The 19915-nt window shown below is 40.0% G+C and overlaps 1 pseudogene across 1 annotated transcript; it reads left to right on the top strand.

Annotated features, from left to right (window-relative positions):
- Nucleotides 1–10922: 10922 nt before the first annotated feature.
- LOC104603197 (pathogenesis-related protein PR-1 pseudogene) lies at nt 10923–11946 on the top strand (annotated as a pseudogene). The gene has a single exon (XR_016079616.1). The product of XR_016079616.1 is annotated as a pathogenesis-related protein PR-1 pseudogene (transcript).
- The last annotated feature ends 7969 nt before the right edge of the window (nt 11947–19915 follow it).

The following is a 19915-nucleotide window of genomic DNA, read 5'->3' as shown; positions in this document are numbered from 1 at the left end:
GATTTTGTTAAAGTGAAAGTATAGGGGAAGATTTTGTATGTGTTTAGTATAGTTTCCATTTATTTACTAAATGTTTTTACTTGATTTGTTTGAAAAACTGAAAAAAGCAATAATGAAACCGTTTATTGACAATTAGGTGCCATTAGGCACCACATCAGCAAAGTAGTCAATAAACACCTACCCATTGGGGGAAGCACTAAAATGAAGGTTCCCCCAATTATAGTTGTGTACATAAATTAAGACCTGCTTTTGCAAGTCTCTATAAGTTTCGATCAGTATGATGGGCTAAATGCTGAAGTGGTGCCTATATGACAACCTTTATTGAATAAATAAATGCCCACGGTTCTAATTACCCTCAAATGTTTGTCAAAAAACTTGTTTGGTTATGGTTGAGCTAGCCCCAGGTGCCACGTGTCACCTCTATTGCCACCTTATCATGTCGGCACCACGTCATCAGATAAGCAAGACCAAGACAGGAGAGCGTTGTAGGGATAAGGAGGACAGCTCCACCGAGGATTAGGTCTTATCCTGAAAACTTTGGCGGAGAACCTCATCCCAACAAACCTAGAAGCCTCATCCAAATTGGACAAGGATCTTCGACTATAAGTAGGTAATCCCCGCTCGAGGTAAGGGACTTTTGTACTTCTAGCATTCATACTGTTATTTTACTCGGACCAACACTGTTTTTTCAATTACTGCTCGGCCCAATCACCCATTCTCTTCACTAACTTGAGCATCAGAGTACCTACTCGGGGAATAACTCCTCGGCCTCTGACCACTTTCTTGGTTTCAGATCTTGGAGCGCGGTTCATCCTTCCACCTCGGCTGTACCCAGTTGGCAGAACTATCTGATTACAATCTCGATTCAAGAAACACTTTGTATCGAACAACATCAAAACTTAGGGGAGGTTTTTGTATTTTATCCATTATAAAACATGAAACAACTTTCTATTCCGTAAAGAATCTCCTGAAGATAAGAATACGACTAAGCCTTGTGTCATCTGTCATTTGTAAGCTGTCATGGCCCCAATATCATGAATGTAGTAGAACATCGATCACACTCTTGAAGAAGCTTTCTACATTTCCATGGAACTTGAATTATCTCCTTTAAACTCCTTAGAGTTTGAATGCATATTCGTCTTCTTATGTAATCTTTGTCCTCGAGGTGGGTTTCTCTCGAGCGTACATGTCCGGTCATTGTATGGTAACCTATCTATTTCGATATCTAATTATTGATGTTATTGTGTTGTCCTCAAACCATACATCCAATTGTGCATTCCCCTCATGTTTCTAGTTGCATCAAAATTTATCTTGATTTTTTTTTTTTTTTTGCTTTGGTGGAGGGTCTCCATTTAACCAAAGATTTGGTTTGAGTTTTCTTTCTCTACCAATTATAGATAAGTTTTCAAATATTCATTTAGCTAGGCTTAGTGCAGCCATTTTCTTGATTTGGGCAAGGTTTAACCATTTAACACTTGTTATTGAATATTTTATTATGGCAAAATCTTTTTTTTGTACTTGTTGCTATATATGGGTGGATTATTGCTTTAAGCTTCTTATTGATTTTTGTCTTTGATCGATGGATTTTCCTTGATTGGGTCTTGGAATTTGGTCTATGCTTGCCGTCCAAATTTGTCTCACCAGTTGACATTGTATGAATATATGATTCTCATCTTCAAACTTCTCACAAATTTCCATTATTTTCCCTCATTTGCTAATGAGGGGATAGTAATTGGTTCTTTAATTATATAGGTTGTTTGGGACCAATTATCTAATTTTTTTTGGACATTAGATGTAGAATTTTGGTGGTTAAACAAAATCATGGTTGGCTATGTATTTATAAGAGAGGCATTTCTAGTCTCCATATCTTCCAAAATTTTATACTATATATCTTTCTTTTGGGATGATTGATAGAAGAGTTTAGAGAAAGAAAGAGAATTTCGTATGATATTCGTTGATCTAGAAAAAGCATATGATAGTATGGTAGATCTTGGAAAAAATATGTAGACCCAATTAAGAATGTGTATGATGATGCAACAAACAATGTTAGAATACCCGTGGAAGAAGCATTAGATTTTATAGTTACCATGAGTCTTCACCAAAGTTCAAAACTTAACCCTTATTTATTTGCACCAATCATGGATAATTAAACATATGTAGAAGGTTTCTTGGTACTTGTTTGTTGATGATATTGTTTGAATTGATGAAACTATATAATGATTAAATGCAAAATTAGTTTTATGCATAGCTATCATAGAAACAAGAGGTTTTAAATAAATATGACATATATATATATATATATACTATGTGAATTTGATAATAATAGGAGTGCAAATCAAGGTACAATTAGGATTGGAAACCATGAGATAACTCAATGTGACCATTTTTGGTACCTTTGTTTGATAACTTCATAACAAGGGAGATATTGATGAAGAGAATTCACCATAGAATAAGGGTATGATGGACAAAAGGGAGGGGTGCATTCAAATTCTTATGTGATAAGTAAATACCACAAATAAAAAGGAAAATAATATCAAATTGCTGTAATGTCAGTTATGTTGTATATGGAGTAGAGTGTTAGGTAGCGAGAAACCTTTACCATGAGGGGGAGATGCCTTTAAATAGATGAGTGTCTGTGTTGTAATTGGATAAGGTCCTTACTGGGTTAACGGGATAGATTTCATTCAAGAGTGAAGAAGAGAAGAGAAGAGGAGAAGAAGAAGAGATGAGAAGAGAAGATGAAGATCAAAGCAACAATGTTGGCGGCACCATCCTTTTTTTTATTTACATCACACCCCCTCAAGTTGGGGCGTAGACATCAATCATCCCCAACTTGTCACAAATATTATAGTGCCGCATGGAGTGTAACTCTTTGGTAAGAATGTCTACAAGTTGTTCCTCAAAGCTAATGTAGGGAGTGCAGACTTTTCCTTTTTCCAATTTTTTCCTGATGAAGTGTTTGTCAACCTCTATATGTTTAGTTCTATCATGAAGAACAAGATTGCTTGCGATGTTGATGGCTGTCTTATTGTCATAGTAGAGTGACATAGGGTCACTGAAAGGAAATTCCAATTCACCCAAGAGGTTCTTTATTCATAGAAGTTCTACCACACCATGAGACATGGCCCTATATTTAGCTTCTGCACTCGATTTGGCCACCACGCTTTGTTTTTTACTCCTCTAAGTAACAAGATTTCCCCAAACAAAAGCATAATAGCCACTAGTGGATTTTCTATCGTCCACAAAACCAGCCCAATCTACATCAGTGTAAACATCAACTTTCATATGTCCATGTTTTTCAAATAGGAGTCCAGCCCAATCTACATCTGTATGTTGCATCCAAGTGTGTGGTCCTTGGGGCATGCATAAACTGACTAAGGACTCCCACTACATATGCAATGTCAGGTCTTGTCATAGATAGGTAAAGAAGTCTGCCCACCAATCTTTGATACTGCTTTGTGTCTGCTATGGGCTCATCACTACAATCCCCAAGTCTGTGGTTAACATCTATAGGAGTGTTATTAGGTTTTACTCCAAGCTTCCCTATATCTTTTAAGAGATCTAGAATATATTTTCTCTAGGAGATGAAGATATCCTGATTTGAGCGAGCAACATCAATTCCAAGTAAATAATGTAAAGAGGCCCCAAATCCTTCACTTGAAACTGAGTAGACAAGAATCTCTTCAATCTTTGTATCTCTGAGTCCTAGTCACTAGTGATAATAATGCCATTGACATATACAATTAAAGTTACCATTCTTCCTTGTTCTCTCTTCACAAAGAGTGTGTGATCAGATTGGCAATGCTTAAAGCCCATTTTTTGAACCGTCTTGTGGAACCTATGAAGAAAGGTTAAATCCATCATATGGATGGCCGAACCATGCCAGATGGTTGGGCGAAATTTCAAAAATTGTCTTGCAACCTTTTGAGAATCGTATTCCTAGTTTCAGAAAAACTGCTTTTTCAAGGATCGTTCTTAAACTGAAACCGGGCCAATTCTAAAGCCAAAAGAAATGGAGAAGTATGCCTGATACAGAATCCACAAGTGTAGCTCCCAAAGTGGTAGTTCATGCCCAAAGATAGTTCTAAAACCAGCTTCCACTTAAGATGGTGTAGGTTGAATTGAAGCTGGCTCAGCAACACAATTTTCAGCAAAATTGTGACCCAACACCTTGGGTCGAACAAGGGAGGTAAGCATGAATTGGTTCTGATATTTTCTTGCAAAAATCAGAAGCCAGAACTGATCAAGATCAGTCCATGAATTGGAGGTCAAATTAGGGTTTCTGGGGTGGTAAGAACAGGGAGAGAGAACTGAGAGCAGAGTAATCTAGAGAAGATCTGATCTCTTTTCTTAGCCTTAAGGATCACCACTCCTAATCGAATTAGGAGGTTCCTAATCCAAATCTTTATTTGGATTTGGACTCTTTAAGTGGATAAAACTTATCCTCTTATCCTAATGGCTGATCCAGACCCATATCCAAACCCATATTCGCCCAAGTCACATGACTACCTAAGTTGTCATGTGACCACTTGATTAATCCAATTAATCATGGACTTTAAGCCCATTAAGCAAGTGGCTCACGTCCCTAGGTAGTTTTTGGCCCATTTGATTCACTTTGTATGACGTGGGACCCCAACAATGACCCTACATAAGCCCATATGGGTTTGGCCCAGCCTTTGTGAAAAGGCCTGGCTGAATTCACTGTCAAGCACAATGAACCCCTAAGTCCATCAGAATGGGCTCTTAATGGGCCCAACATTTATATTAAATGATCCTAGAGTCCATCCATCCTATGAAGGCCCAAGGATAATGGACTTAAGTAAGATATAACCCATCAAGTAAATAGCCCTAAAAGGTCTCTTACACTTAATCTCTCAGCCCATAATGATCAACTACTACCCGACAGGCAAGGACCTTTCCCCTGGTTGCAAGGTGCAGTATTGCACTCTCTGCTCGGATGGGTCCGAGGAATTAAAACCTTTTGCAAACCTTTTTCTTAAAACATAATATATAGATATCATATAAATATATTTTGCAAAACAAATCTCAAACACGGTTGAAATCGACTGCCAATAGTTTTGGTTTCCATCAGAGAGAGTGTAGTCCCGATCATTCACTTTGTTCGACAAAGGGGTTGATCCTGTCACTATGATCACCCACTCAAGTGAATTCTCAAACTACCCCAACATACCTAGGTTTTGACCCCCAAAGGATCTCACTGATTAGCATATCAAAGACAGCTCGATCAGACACCTAGTGCAGTACAATAATCGAGTTTAAGGGTTATGTGTAACTTTCCAGTTTTTCCCACCTATCTCCAAGGTCCAAGGCATAACTGGAAATTGGTTCGGGTTTAATGTTTCAAACAAACACACACTACATGTGCTTCGGGTCTAACCTTGGCAACTGAGACAGGCTACCCCAACCTTCTTGGCAGCACATTAGTGTCAGCCTTAGAATGATAAACTCCCCAACTCTATCCAATAATTGAGAACATTCTAAACTAACACGAGTCTCATAACTGTCCAGTTTTAAGGGGTAATTACACAGAAACACACCAATTATAACATGAAACAATTATGTACTTTCATTCATTTACAATAAATGTATCAGTACATCAATTTGATTGGAGCTAAGGGCATACACTGTCTAACAACCTACTGAACCAGGCCCTTAGAGACTGTTTTAAGCCATATAGAAATTTCTTTAGTCTGCAAACTTTCTACTTATTTTCCTTAGCACAAAAACCTGGAGGTTGGGTCATGTACACTTCTTCTTCTAAGTCATCATTCAAAAAGGCATTTTAATGTCCAGTTGATGAAACTCCCAATCTAGATTTGCAGCTAAAGAAAGGACTTGGATAGAATTCATTTTTGTTACAGGTGCAAAGGTTTTTGCATAATCAACTCCATATACCTGTGAAAAACCTTTTGCAACTAGTCGGGCCTTGTACCTTTCCACTGTGTCATTTGCCTTAGGTTCACAGAGAATACCCATTTGCACCCCATAGGCTCCTTTCCCTCAGGAAGATCCACCAACTCCCACGTGCCATTTTTGTGAAGGGCATTGATCTTCTCCTTCATTGCATCTGTCCACTCAGGAATAAGTAAAGCTTCTACAATACTTTTGGGAAGGGAAACACTATCAATAGCAGAGAGGAAAGCATGGAAAGAGGGTGAAACATTCTCATAGGATAAGGAGTGAGCCATTGGGTGGTGTGTGGTGCATGATTTGACACCCTTCCTCTTAGAAATAGGAAGGTCTTGATCACAATTAGAAGTATCAATATCAATAGGTTTAGGGACATCAACTAGAACAATAGTACCTGGATGTGGTGATGGATTCAACCCGTGAGAGTCCGATGGCATAGGTTGCACAGCTTCAGGATTCTCTGTGTCTATTGAAATTTGTTGACCCCGGCCTTGACTTTTGCACCACTGTCTATGGAAGACCCAGATTGGAGGAGGGTCAGGAAGAGATGGTAACAAAAACTATCTCTGTTTCTCCTCACTTGGACTCTCCCCCTAAGGAGAAGCACGGAAGAAAGACACATATTCAAATAAAGAAACATCCATGTATACAAAGTACTTTTTGGAAATAGGGTCAAAGCAACGATAACCCTTTTGGGAAAGGGGGTAGCCAAGGAAAACACAAACAATGGCTTTGGGATCTAGCTTCCTGCGGATAGGAGACAAATCATGGAAAAAACATTTACACCCAAAGACACGCATAGGGATAGGAAACAATGGAGCAGTGGGGAAGATAAACTGATGAGGGGACTTGTATTCTAAGAGACGAGATGGCATTTGATTGATAAGATAAGCTGCAGTCATAACAGCATCCACCCAAAATCTTTTGGAAACATTCATGTGTATCAGCAACCCCCGAGCGACCTCTAAAAGATGACAGTTCTTTCTCTCTACAACCCCATTCTGTTGAGGGGTTCTAGCACAAGAGCTACAGTGAAGAGAGCCATAAGTTTCAAAAAATTCCGTGGGGTCACCATGAAAATACTCTCTGGCATTGTCTGATTGGAAAATTTTTATCTCTATTTGAAATTGTGTGTACACCATACGTTGGAAGACTTTCACAAGTTTAGGAACTTCTTCTCGAGAGTGCATAGGGTACACCCACGTGTATCGAAAGAAGTCATCAATGAAAGATATAAAGTATCTATAGCCATTCTCCATTGGAATATTTACAGGTCCCCAAACATCAGAATACACAATGGAAAAAGAAACATTTGATCTTTTATTACGTAAAGGAAATGAAGTTCTACAATGTTTACTTAACTAGCACACTTGACACTGAAAATCATTAACTGACATAGACTTAAACAATTATGGAAATTAGTATTTTAAAGACTCAAAGGACATATGACCCAAACGGTTGTGCCACAAGGTAATCTGACTTTTATTTGACTAACTCAAAGACTCTGATCAGGCCACAAGACCAACTTTATTTTCCTACACATACAGACCATTCACCATATTCCCTTTACCAATCGTCCTCCTAAAGGCCAAATCCTGAAAGACACAAGGTTGAGGAAAAAAGGTCATTGAGTAGTTCAAAGAGTGTGTAATGCTACTAATATAAAACAGATTATTAGGCAATTTTGGAACATGTAAAACATTGGATAGAGGTAAGCCAAATGACAAAGATATAGATCCTCGACCAGCAATGGAGGAGAAGGATCCATCGGCTAGTCTCACTTTATCTTTGCCCGAAAGAATGATGTATGATTGAAAAAATGTTGACTTACCAGTCATGTGATTGAAAGCACCAGAATCAATAATCCATGGAGATTCGGAGGTATCAGTAGACACATGGAATGCAGAAGCTAAGCTACTTGAGGTAGAAGCAAAGGAGGTTGAAGGAGTGGGTCCAAAATCTACTTGTGTGAGAGCCCTACCATATCGTTCCAAATGGTCACAGAAGGTAGAGATAATATTTTCCTTGAGATTAGACCTAGGGGGGCCATCCTGAAAGTTCAAAGTTATTCCTCCACTCTGCGACTCATGAGAAGCCAAGTTACCCAAAGTGAACCTCTTCTGATTTGGTTTCTTATTCTGTTCTGGAGCTGATTTCTTATTTAGGTATTATGCCCACTTCGGCTTTCCATGTAATTCCCAACATGTCTCCCATGTGTGACGGGGTTTCTGACAATGAGTGCACTACAATTTATCTTTATCATCAACCCTTTTCTAACCATCTTCCCTTTTGGCTGAGTACTTTTTGCAGATAAAGCAATGGTCTCCCCCTCAGGGGGATTCATGGCAGATTTTCTACTTTCCTCGGACTGGACCAAAGCATACACCTTTTGGACAGAAGGAAGGTCCTTACTACCCAAAATTTGAACTTGAATGGGTTCATACATAGGATTAAGTCCTAACAAAAAGGAAAATACCCGCTGATGTGACACTAATTGTTTGTAAGCTTTGGCATCCTTTTCACTCTCCTAGTCAATGTTTTGATGGTAATCTAGCTCTTTCTAGATAGATGTAAGGGTAGAGTAGTAGGTGGATAAGCTTCTTTCCCCTTGTTTGCATGTTGCTAACTTAACTTGCAATTGATAGATTCAAGCATAGTGTCTCTGCTCGAAGTAAGTTGACCTTGCTTGTTCCCAAATTTCCTTGGCTATCTCAGCCCACATAAAATTCTGCTTAACCGATGGTAGCATAGTAGTCAAAAACCATGACATAATTATGCAGTTTTCCTGGTCCCACTTATCATATTCAGTAGTACCGGTCCTAGGTTCCTTCACTTTTCCATTGATATACCCTGCCTTACCCTGGGTTGTGATGTACAACCATATCTCCTTAGACCATGTCAAATAATTTCTGCCATCTAAGGGAATAATGGTCATTTGAAAGTTCATAAAGTCAAGCTTGTTGTTCATTCCTCCCTAGTTAAAAGATTTTCTAGAAGTTGCAGTTTTTTGAGGCCATAACAGGGGCTGCAAGCAGAAGTTTTAGACTTACAACCCTCCTCACACACTCACAAACAACACAACCCCCACTGTAAGATTTAAGGTGAAAAGAAAGGCCATAGTAACTCAGCACCTATTGTCACAGATTTAAGAGTCTAACTAACCTCACAGGGGTTGCAATCACAATAACACATCACCAGTTGTCAAGAATTTACAGGTCTCTCCGACCTCACAAGGGCTAGTTTGAGCCACACATAACATCTACACTTCTACTGGTGTATTTGTTCATCTAAACCAGGTCACACATGGCCTACACAGGTTCTTTACCCACACAGTTTTGGATCACCGACCTATAGAGGTCATTGAACTCGCCTACACCATTTGGCTAGGGCAGATTTTAGGATGTTCTTGGTAACAATACCAAGAGTCAGTGATAAAAGAGGACTTTAGTCAAGGGTCCTGATCAATTCGACTAGTTTTGGAAGTTACAGTCAAGAGAAGAATGGGAGAAAAGAAGAAACACAGCCACCAACCTCTAGAAAAATTCAGTCAAATCATCCGCCAATCTTTGAGTTTGATTTTCTTCCCAGTTTTTGTTTAAAAGTTAATAGAATAGAGTCCAGCAACAGTTCTTAGTGTAGGTTGAACCAGTTTTCTCATTCTTAGTCCATGTATGTGGTTTGAAGATTCGATCATAAAAAGAAAAAAACTTTTTACAAAGTGCGATCTTGCTCTGATACCATGATTTCATTCAAGAGTGAAGAAGAGAAGAGAAGAGGAGAAGAAGAAGAGAAGGAAGAGAAGAGAAGATGGAGATCGAAGCAACAGTGTTGGTGGTGCCAGCCTTTTTTATTTAAATAATAGGGCAACAACATAAGAAATAAAAAAGGCTGAAAAGACATAAGTGCCCTTGCAACACATAACTAAGATTACATTAGGGATGAAGTTGCCTGTTAAGGTCTTCGAGAGATTACGCCATCCCCGACGAGGGCGCTTCTCCTTGTTCATGTGGAACTCTACTTCTCTGCAAGGTCTTTGGTGACATAATTATCTGCTCATAGGCGAACAATGTGCTGATGTGGTTCGTCGGCCATGTCGATGTCCATGTGACAACTTCAACCAACTAGGGCACCACCCCAACAAAAATACTTATATTTAATTTAATTAATGAAATTTAGCAATGAAAATAAAAAATACATTAAATAAATAATTTAATGAAGGATAATGTAAATTAATACTTAAATGTAAAACTTAATGAAACAAATTGCATTTTGCCCTCGTCTATATTCACATTAAATTTATAAAATTTCATGAAACAAAAAGTACTGTTATTATGGCTCAATCTTTTGGTGTTTTCTACTTTACATTCCAAGGGCAATCAAATATATATATTTTTTTGTTAGATGCGCAGTTTAGATATAGATATATGTATATATTAAAAAGCCTCGCAATCTAATATATACACTCACGCGCATAAGCTCAAGCAAAAATAATAAAGTTCCTTTATTTCTGGAACATTTGGCCCCAAATCCAGCTCTTTGATTCATGCAATGAGCAGAAGAGTATATTCTCTGGTCCAAAATCTACAAGTTATCCCCGCAACATCTCTCAGCACATCTACGCTGTGTATTGGAAATATCTCTCATTATCATAGAAGATGTTCTCAATACACGACAGGATTTGATTTAATCTCCCTTAATTCACCATATATATCTATTGACCGACGCCACGTGTCAAATAAATAATGCATGTCCACACGTAGCACAATCTTGTGGATTTGGGCCTCAGTCAGTCAATCAATTGCCAACACATGTCATCGCATTCATCTCAACCCCATGTGAATCCCTGGTTGACACTTGAGAGAAGTACCCGAAGTGCGACAAGCTGGGACCGATCGTCCCACGTAACAAACAAACCATAGCTCACGGGCGCTCATTGCCCACCTCACGAGAATCCTTCATTGATTTATGCTCCAATCATTCACAATTGTCTTTGTCCCTGCCACCAAGCTTCAAAATAATAAGCAGCTAGAGCTCACATTAACCCAACTCCACCACTTCCATCCACCGAGTTTCTCTCCTCCCATACACAAGAATGAGAGCTCATCTGGTTCTCCTCTTTCTTGCTCTCATCATCTCCCTCGACGGAAACCTCAACCCTGTTTCTTCTCAGTCATCTCCGGTCTTGTCATCGGAAAATGACCATAAACTGCCGGATAACGAAACCATATACAAAATCTCTAAACAGTTATGTTGGGGTTGCGTGGGTGAGTCTCTGCAGTTCTTGTTTGCACACAACATGGTCAGAGCCAGAAAATTGGAGCTACCCCTGACGTGGGATTACCAGCTCGAGAACTACGCCAAGTGGTGGGCAGGGCAGAGGAAAGCCGACTGTGCCGTGGAGCATTCTTTTCCGGAAGGTGGCTTCAAGCTGGGCGAGAACGTGTATTGGGGGAGCGGCTCGAGCTGGACGCCTACCGACGCTGTGAATGCATGGGCGGCCGAAGAGAAGTACTACACGTACGCCAGCAATAGTTGTCAAGATGGGCAGATGTGCGGCCACTATACTCAAATTGTGTGGAAGACAACTCGACGGATTGGATGTGCTCGAGTAGTCTGTGATGATGGAGACGTGTTTATGACTTGTAATTACGACCCCCCTGGGAATTATGTTGGAGAAAGGCCGTATTAAGGGGGGTTTGTAATTGGGTCTCTGGTTAGATCCGAATATTCATAAGTTATATTGCTTGTGCTGTGTGTGTATAAAATTAGTGTATCATATTGGTTGGGAACTGTTATAGGCTTTGTATTAGTTCGAGTTAGTTGTATAGATGGGTTGGGTTAGGGTTATGGATAGTGGGTTAGTCATTGAAGTAGGGATGATAAATAGATAAATAATAGTATACTGTTATTGCCCCAAAAGGCTTTTCTTGTTCCTCTCATCAGACACCATTAATGGGGCAAATTTTAACCCCTAAACAACCCTTGTTCCCTCTTAGGAGGAGGTGTTGTTCAATCTTTGCTGAGGCTCAGTTTGAAAAGAGTACAAATACAGTATAAATGCATATAAAATAATACAAAATACAAAGTTTTATACTCTACATATTTATATTTGCATTTTTCCGAAGTAGGCCTGAGTTCCAAATAAACGAAACAAATTAAAACCAGTTGCAAAACAAATGAAAATAAAAACAAACCTTCAATGTATTTTTGCATATTTATATCTTTTAAGAACAAATCAAAACAAAAACATCCATGCTGTAGAACTCACCCTTGGTTATTTTTTTTATATTGCTTGGTATTCAGTTAGTTTTTATTTAAAAATTGGAATTATTTACAGCTAATATCACCCGATCGAAGAGAGTCCAATTTGAGGTGGGTATAGGGTTGATATGAAGAGCTTGAATATCTAGAAAGAGACCCAAACAACTTCTATAGCATTTGTTTTATTACAATAATTAAGTATTAATTTCTTTTTTTCATAATTTGAAAATAATTATCGAATAACTAAATATCAATACAAAACCAATGAAGCAGCCTGTATATGGGGATGCAAAAATCATATATGAGTTCTTGGGCTAAAACCTCTGTACTTACCTGGACAGGCCAATCTAACGCCTCGTTCATTTGCATCTCTGTAACTTATTCATATTTTTTGATTTTCAGGATTTCTAAGTAATAGAATGGTATTTGTACCCATAAAAATCTAATATGGACAAAGTTGGATTTATACATCATTTCCAGAGCATTCTAAGAGTACCTGTCACTGTTTTATGACATTAATATTGGGACATCACTCCACATCATACGTTTTAAAAGTATGACTATCAAATCCAATGGGTTTAAATATAATGGAACCATTTTTATGGCTATCATGCTGATTTTGGGTTTTACTTAATTCTGCTTCATGTCTTAATTTACTTCATTTGTACTACAATCAAATAAGATAAGCAAAATTTTGAAAAAAATATAGGTTAGAATTTACATTCAAATCATTTGCACCGTCATAGCTTTGTATGTCGCAACCAAATACAGCCTAAGGTTCACAATATATCTGGCAGTATTGCTGACTCGATTCTTTAGTGGCCTCTTCCACAGGTGGGTGCACCTTTAGGTCAGGTTGAGGCCAACCCTAGCCCAACCCTAAGTTCTAAACCCCAACCCTAATTCTAACCCAACCTGACTTTCAAACCGACCTATCCAACCCTAACCCTAACTCAACCCGACTTACCCAACCCTAACTAAATACCTCCAACCCTAACCCAACCCAACCCAACCCGACCCGAAGTCAACTTTGAGTTGGGTTGGGCTCAGGTTGGGCCTAACCCAACCTTCTTCCTATCCCTTAAAATCTTGTAGAACTTCTTAATGTAAGATCTTAACTCAACTTTCACTACACATATTAATCATATGTTTTATTAGTATTTATTTGTTGATAATTTTATTAGTTCTCTAAGTACAAAATTCAGAAAAAAAGTGTTTGAAATGGCTATTACTTTATTATGAGTTATGCCCAGATTTCTAATTCTCCTATTCATTTCATTTGGACATGTTATGGTGTTTATGGTCATCCAGATTCTGGCTATATACAGGCTGTATTTGATCGATTGTAGGAATTGTTGCAAAATTCTTCATCTCCTTATAGGTGGCATCACCCTAGCTCAAAACCAACTATTATTAGATTTCATATCTGCTTGTAACCTGATTGAACTTGGCTATAAATGTCCACGGTTTACATGGAGCAATGGTTGTGATCTAGATGCTTCTTCATGAAAGTCAAAAAATTGGTGTTTAAACTATAAAAGAGAAGTGGTTATCTGATTTGATGTGACAATACAATTTTTCAAAAACTTTATATTGACTAACACAAAATGTTGCAGTAGAAGTGGCAATGATATCAAACACAACCTTAGTATGTGAAAGATTAAATTGGGTCCATCATATACCAATTGTAGGAAGTGATCATGCACCTATTACTGTTCATACTTCTAAGGAGTGAATTTGGAGGAAATACCCTATACGTTTTGAATACTAACTTTTTAGAGGTTGCCTCTTCTTCCCGGAAGAGAGGGAATTCTATTGAATGGCTTTGTACCAATGTTCTTGAATCTCCGTTGATCAAAACGGTCAGACCATTCGGCCCGAGAACCATCCAGGCAACTGGTTCAATTTTACCCTAAACTCGGTCCTTGGCCAAAACTGTTGAATTGGTCAGCAACCCGCTGACCCGAACAGTCAAACTGTCAACCCATTCAAGGGTTTTTGGCCATTTTTATATTTTACTTGTTTTTTTAATTTTTTTTATTTTTTAGTTGGAATAGACCGTCTATTCTAACTGAAAGGTCGAATCATCAAGCTAGAAACCAATGGCCAAAATGGTTTTCATTCCAAGTCGATTTTTAAAACCTTACTTTATACCACAAATGGCCGCTGGACAAATGTTCCTTCTAAAATAGAAAGCATGGTCAATTCCTACTAATGGTTCTCTTCTCCACTTCCAATCCTGGTTTACCCTCTATTTCTCATATGGTAGCACCAGCTGTTATTTTAGATACCGAGAATTTATTTATTACCTTGTGCTGTCCCTATGCTTGATGAGATTCGAAATGTTCTATTTGGTATTCACCCATGAAGGCGTCGTCCCGGTTGGTATCTCGTCTCAGTTCTACCAGAAGTGTTGGGACTCTCTAGGATGAATTTGTTCTTTTCATTCAAGATTTATTTGCTTACACACATAAAATTTTTGACATTAAGCTTATGTTTGGTTTGAAGGAAAAGGTAAGGAAAGAAAGGGAAAGGGACAAAAATCTATACAAAGTTTGTAAAGGTTTCCCTACCTTTCCCTACTTTTTCCTTCAAACCAAACACACCATAAGGCTCTAAAGAGTACAAATATAAATATGTATAGTATAAATACATACAAAATAATATAAAATACAAGGTTTTTCACTTTACATATTTATATTTGCGCTCTTTCCAAACTGAGCCTAATGACACAAATATTACTCTTATTCCTAAAAAGGAGAGGTCAAAGAAGTGGTAGAATTCAGATCAATTGGTTTAACCAATTTTGTGTACAAGATGTTACAAAAATTATCATGCCTCGTCTAATCAAGTTAGAGTCTCTCATATTCACGTAACTCTTGCATGAGTTGTAGATCATGATGATCGGATTATCCTTTAGAGTTATTGTATATCACAAACTCTATTTCAGATAGAGTTATCCTAACTGATGCGCTTATCATGTAAACCACTGTATTTAAATCCCGGTTGATCAGCAATTCAATTATCGACCATTTTACCAAATCCATCCCCTTTCACTTGGTATCAGAGCCATGGCTGGAAACCCATCTTCTTTCTCCTCTCCTTTCCCTTCACCCTTCAGTAACGTTGCCAATCTTAGTTCAATAAAATTAGATAAACACAATTATCTATTGTGGAAAGCCCAGTACCAACCCATGCTTGAAGGTCTAAGCCTGTTTGACTATCTCGATGGCTCTACCCAATGTCCCCTGCAATACATTGGTGATACAACTGATACCTCTGGTATCAAAATTGTGAACCCAACGTTCACCTCTTGGCAGATCTAGGACAAATTACTGCTCAGCTGGTTGCTTGCGACTCTCACTGAAGGAGCTCTCGCTCAAGTCGTCAGTTGCAAAACATCTCACAACGCTTGGATGACCCTGACTCGTATATATGCCTCTCCCTCCTGAGCTAGGATCATGCAACTAAAAAATGATCTTCACCACCTCCATAAAGGCTCGAAATCAATGACTAACTACCTGCAGTAGATCAAAGGCTACACAGACGCACTTGAAGCAGTCGGACAAGGACTCTCATCAGATGACATAATCCTCTACATCACGGGAGGTTTGGGACTAGATTATGACCCGCTAGTCACAGCCATCACCACTAGACATGACCCCTTATCTCTCGAAGAACTTCACAGTCTTCTACATCAATTCGAGCTCAGACTCAACCACCAACACTCTACTCTCTCTGACACACAGCTCTCTGCCAATGCAGCAGTGCACAAACCAGGAGTTTGATCACCCAATTCTCATCGTGGTGGTCGCGGTGGCAACCCCCCTTTGCACGGTGGCAGAAGTAAGGTCATAACAATGGCACAACCTCATCTCAACCTAAGGTAACTTGCCAGGTCTGCGGCAAAGTTGGTCACTCTGCACTTTCTTGCTTCCATCGCTTTGATCTCACCTTTCAAGCATCTGGAAATACTCCACAATCTAAGGCTCTTGTTGCTTCCAATACCATGGATTCCTCTAATGGCGACTGGTACCCGAACACCGGTGCCACAAATCACCTTACAGCCAACCTCGACAATCTTTATCTTTGATTTGATTACAACAACATTGACAAAATAGTCGTAGGTAACGGGACAAGTTTGGACGTCAAACACATTGGACATACCTCTCGTATACTGCATTTAAATAATATCCTTCATGTGCCTGATATCACAAAAAAATCTGCTATCTGTCCATCAGTTTTGTCATGATAATAATGTAATTGTTGAGTTTGATGATTCTGGTTTTATTGTGAAGGACAAAATTCAGGGGACACCAATCCTTTCAGGGCCGATTAAGGATGGCCTCTATCAGCTTTCTGTATCTCCTTCTAGTAGCTCGAATAAGGGACTTGTGGCCTTCTTGGGGGTACGTAGATGGCTGGCACAAACGTCTTGGGCATCCTCAACACCGTGTTGTTCAGTAGATTCTTCAGCGGCACAACTTACCAGTTGACTCCAAGTCCACCTTAGTTTTTTGCTCTTCCTGCGCTCGTGGAAAGTCTCATTGCGGTGGCAACCCCCTTCACGTGGTGGCAGAGGTAAGGGTCATAACAATGGCACAACCCCGTCTCAACCTAAGGTAACTTGCCAGGTCTGCAACAAAGTTGGCCACTCTACACTTTCTTACTTCCACCGCTTTGATCTCACCTTTCAGGCATCTGGAAATACTCCACAATCTAAGGCTCTTGTTGCTTCCAATACCACGGATTCCTCTAATGGCGACTGGTACCCGAACACCGGTGCCACAAATCACCTTACAGCCAACCTCGACAATCTTTCTCTTTGATTTGATTACAACAACATTGACAAAATAGTCATAGGTAATGGGACAAGTTTGGACATCAAACACATTGGACATACCTCTCTTCATACCTCCTCCTGTATATTGCATTTAAATAATATCCTTCATGTGCCTGATATCACAAAAAATCTGCTATCTGTCCATCAGTTTTGCCATGATAATAATGTAATTTTTGAGTTTGATGATTCTGGTTTTATTGTGAAGGACAAAATTCAGGGGACACCAATCCTTTCAAGGCCGATTAAGGATGGCCTATATCAACTTTCTGTATCTCCTTCTAGTAGCTCGAATAAGGGGCTTGTGGCCTTCTTGGGGGTACGTAAATGGCTGGCACAAACGTCTTGGGCATCCTCAACACTGTGTTGTTCAGCAGATTCTTCAGCAGCACAACTTACTAGTTGACTCCAAGTCCACCTTAGTTTTTTGCTCTTCCTATGCTTGTGGAAAGTCTCATCGCCTCCCTCACTCACCTTCCTCAACTAGTGTGTCTTCTCCTTTAGATGTTATCTATTCTAATTTATGGGGGTCTTCTCCTATGCCCTCTAATAATGGCCATCGTTACTATATTGAATTTATTGATGTATTCACCCGTTTCACATGGATCTTTCCCTTGTTTACGAAATCTGAAGCTTTATCTACTTTCATAAGATTTCAGACTATGATTGAAAAACAAATGAATCGGCCCATCAAGATATTACACACTGATGAAGGGGGTGAATACCGCTAATTTCATGCTTATTTACAGGACCATGGAATTGTACATCGCTGTAGTTGTCCTCATACTCACGCTCAAAACGGAGTTGCTGAGCGTAAACACCGACATATCGCCGATACCAACCTGATGCTCCTTGATAATGCCAGACTTCCTCGCGAGTTCCGGAATGAAACTTTTGCCACATCAGTATTTTTGATCAACGGCTTCCAACCCCTCTGCTTGGCCACAAGTCTCCCTATGAGCTACTTTTTGGACGTCCCTCAGATTACAGTCGCTTCAAAATCTTTGGGTGTGATTGCTACCCCAATATGTGCCTCTACAACAAAGCAAAATTTGATTACCATACTCTTCGCTGCACTTTCCTTAGGTACAGCTCTCGTCAAAAGGGTTATCTATGCTTGCATAAATCTACTAGTCGTCTCTACATTTCTGATGATGTACTCTTCGATGAGAACACTTTCTCCTACAGCAATGGGCCTTCTCCATGCAGCCCAGCTTCATGCTCCCAGGACATGCCTTCAATCTTGGGCCCGTCACCTGTTCTGGCCCCATGTCTTTAGTCCACTGCTACCGCCACGCAACCCATTGCCGCCTCTCCATAGGCCCCTTCTCTCTCTCCATCGGCCCACTCTCCTGTGGACTCCCTAGAATCCTTTATGATATAGTCCAGCATTGCAGATCTCAATGCAACACCAGATCTGACTGCCTCTCCAGCTTCGGCTCCCGCTCCTACTCATGGTATGCAGACTCGCTCTAAGTAGCCTAATCCCAGATATGCCCTAGCTTCCATCACCACTGAAATGGAGCCCACTTGTTTTACTCAAGTTGTGCGTGATCCGAAGTGGTGTAATGCCATGAATACCGAATTCTCTGCACTGATTCAGAACCACACTTGGTCTCTCGTCCCACTGCCACCTGACAAAAATATTGTGGGTTTTCGATGGGTCTTCAAGATTAAGCGCCACGTTGATGGTACCGTTGAACGATACAAAGCACGTTTAGTTGTAAAAGGATATCATCAACAAGAGGGGATTGATTTTTCGGACACCTTCAGTCTGGTGGTTAAGCCTTTCACCATCCGGTTGGTTCTCTCCATTGCCACGTCCAAGTCCTGGCCTACCCGTCAATTGGACATCAGCAATGCATTTCTTCATGGCTACTTAATCGAAGAGGTCTACATGAGTCAGCCGCCTGGTTTTCAGCATCCATCCTTCCTTGATCATGTCTGCAGGCTACATAGGTCTCTTTATGGCCTATGACAGGCTCCTTGGGCCTGGTTCACTCGACTCCACAACTTCTTAGTTGCTCATGATTTCGTTGAATCCAAAGTTGATGCCTCATTGTTTATTCATCACACGTCCCGTGACATCACCTTGGTACTCATCTACGTTGATGTATCATCATTATTAGGTCCAACTCCGCACTTGTTGATCAGTTCATTCATGCTCTTGCCTCTGAGTTGTCCATATGGGACCTTGGGCCTCTTCACTTCTTTCTTAGGCTTGAGTCACAGCCCACCTCCGATGGCATGATTCTATCTCAATCCAAGTATGCCTTGGATCTTCTTCATTGCACCAACACGACAGATGTCAAACCTTGCACCACTCCTATGGCAGCCAATACTAAACTCTCCCTTGCTGACTCTGCTGCCTTTGATGATCCGACATTATACCAGAGCACTATTTGTGCTCTATAAGACTTGATTGTGACTCGTCCGGATTTGGCTTTTTCGGTGGACAAGGTTGCCCAGTTCATGTCTAAGCCCACGGTTAACCATTGAGTTGTTGTCAAGTGTATCCTACGCTACATCAAGCACACTTACAACCTTGGTCTTCACATTCGTCGTTCTCCCTCCACTTAGCTTCATGGCTACAGTGATTGCAATTGGGTCGGGTGTTTAGATGATCGGCGTTCTCATGGCGGTTATTGCATCTACTATGAGCCCAACCTCATATCATGGTCCTCCAAGAAACACTCCACCGTCTCCAAGTCCAGCACGGAAGCGGAATACAAGTCCCTTGCCATCCTTGCGGCCGAGTTAGTTTGGATTCAAATGTTCATTCGTGAAATGGGCTTCTCACCCACATCCTCTCCAATCCTGTGGTGTGACAACATCGGTGCCACCTACCTGGCCTCTAATCCCGTTCACCACTCTCGCAGCAAG

The sequence above is a fragment of the Nelumbo nucifera genome, chromosome 8 (assembly GCF_055504915.1).
Source record: "Nelumbo nucifera cultivar China Antique chromosome 8, China Antique-T2T, whole genome shotgun sequence".
NCBI lineage: Eukaryota > Viridiplantae > Streptophyta > Magnoliopsida > Proteales > Nelumbonaceae > Nelumbo > Nelumbo nucifera.
Note: the sequence above shows the minus strand (reverse complement) of the source record. Positions and strands in the feature narration are given on the sequence as shown.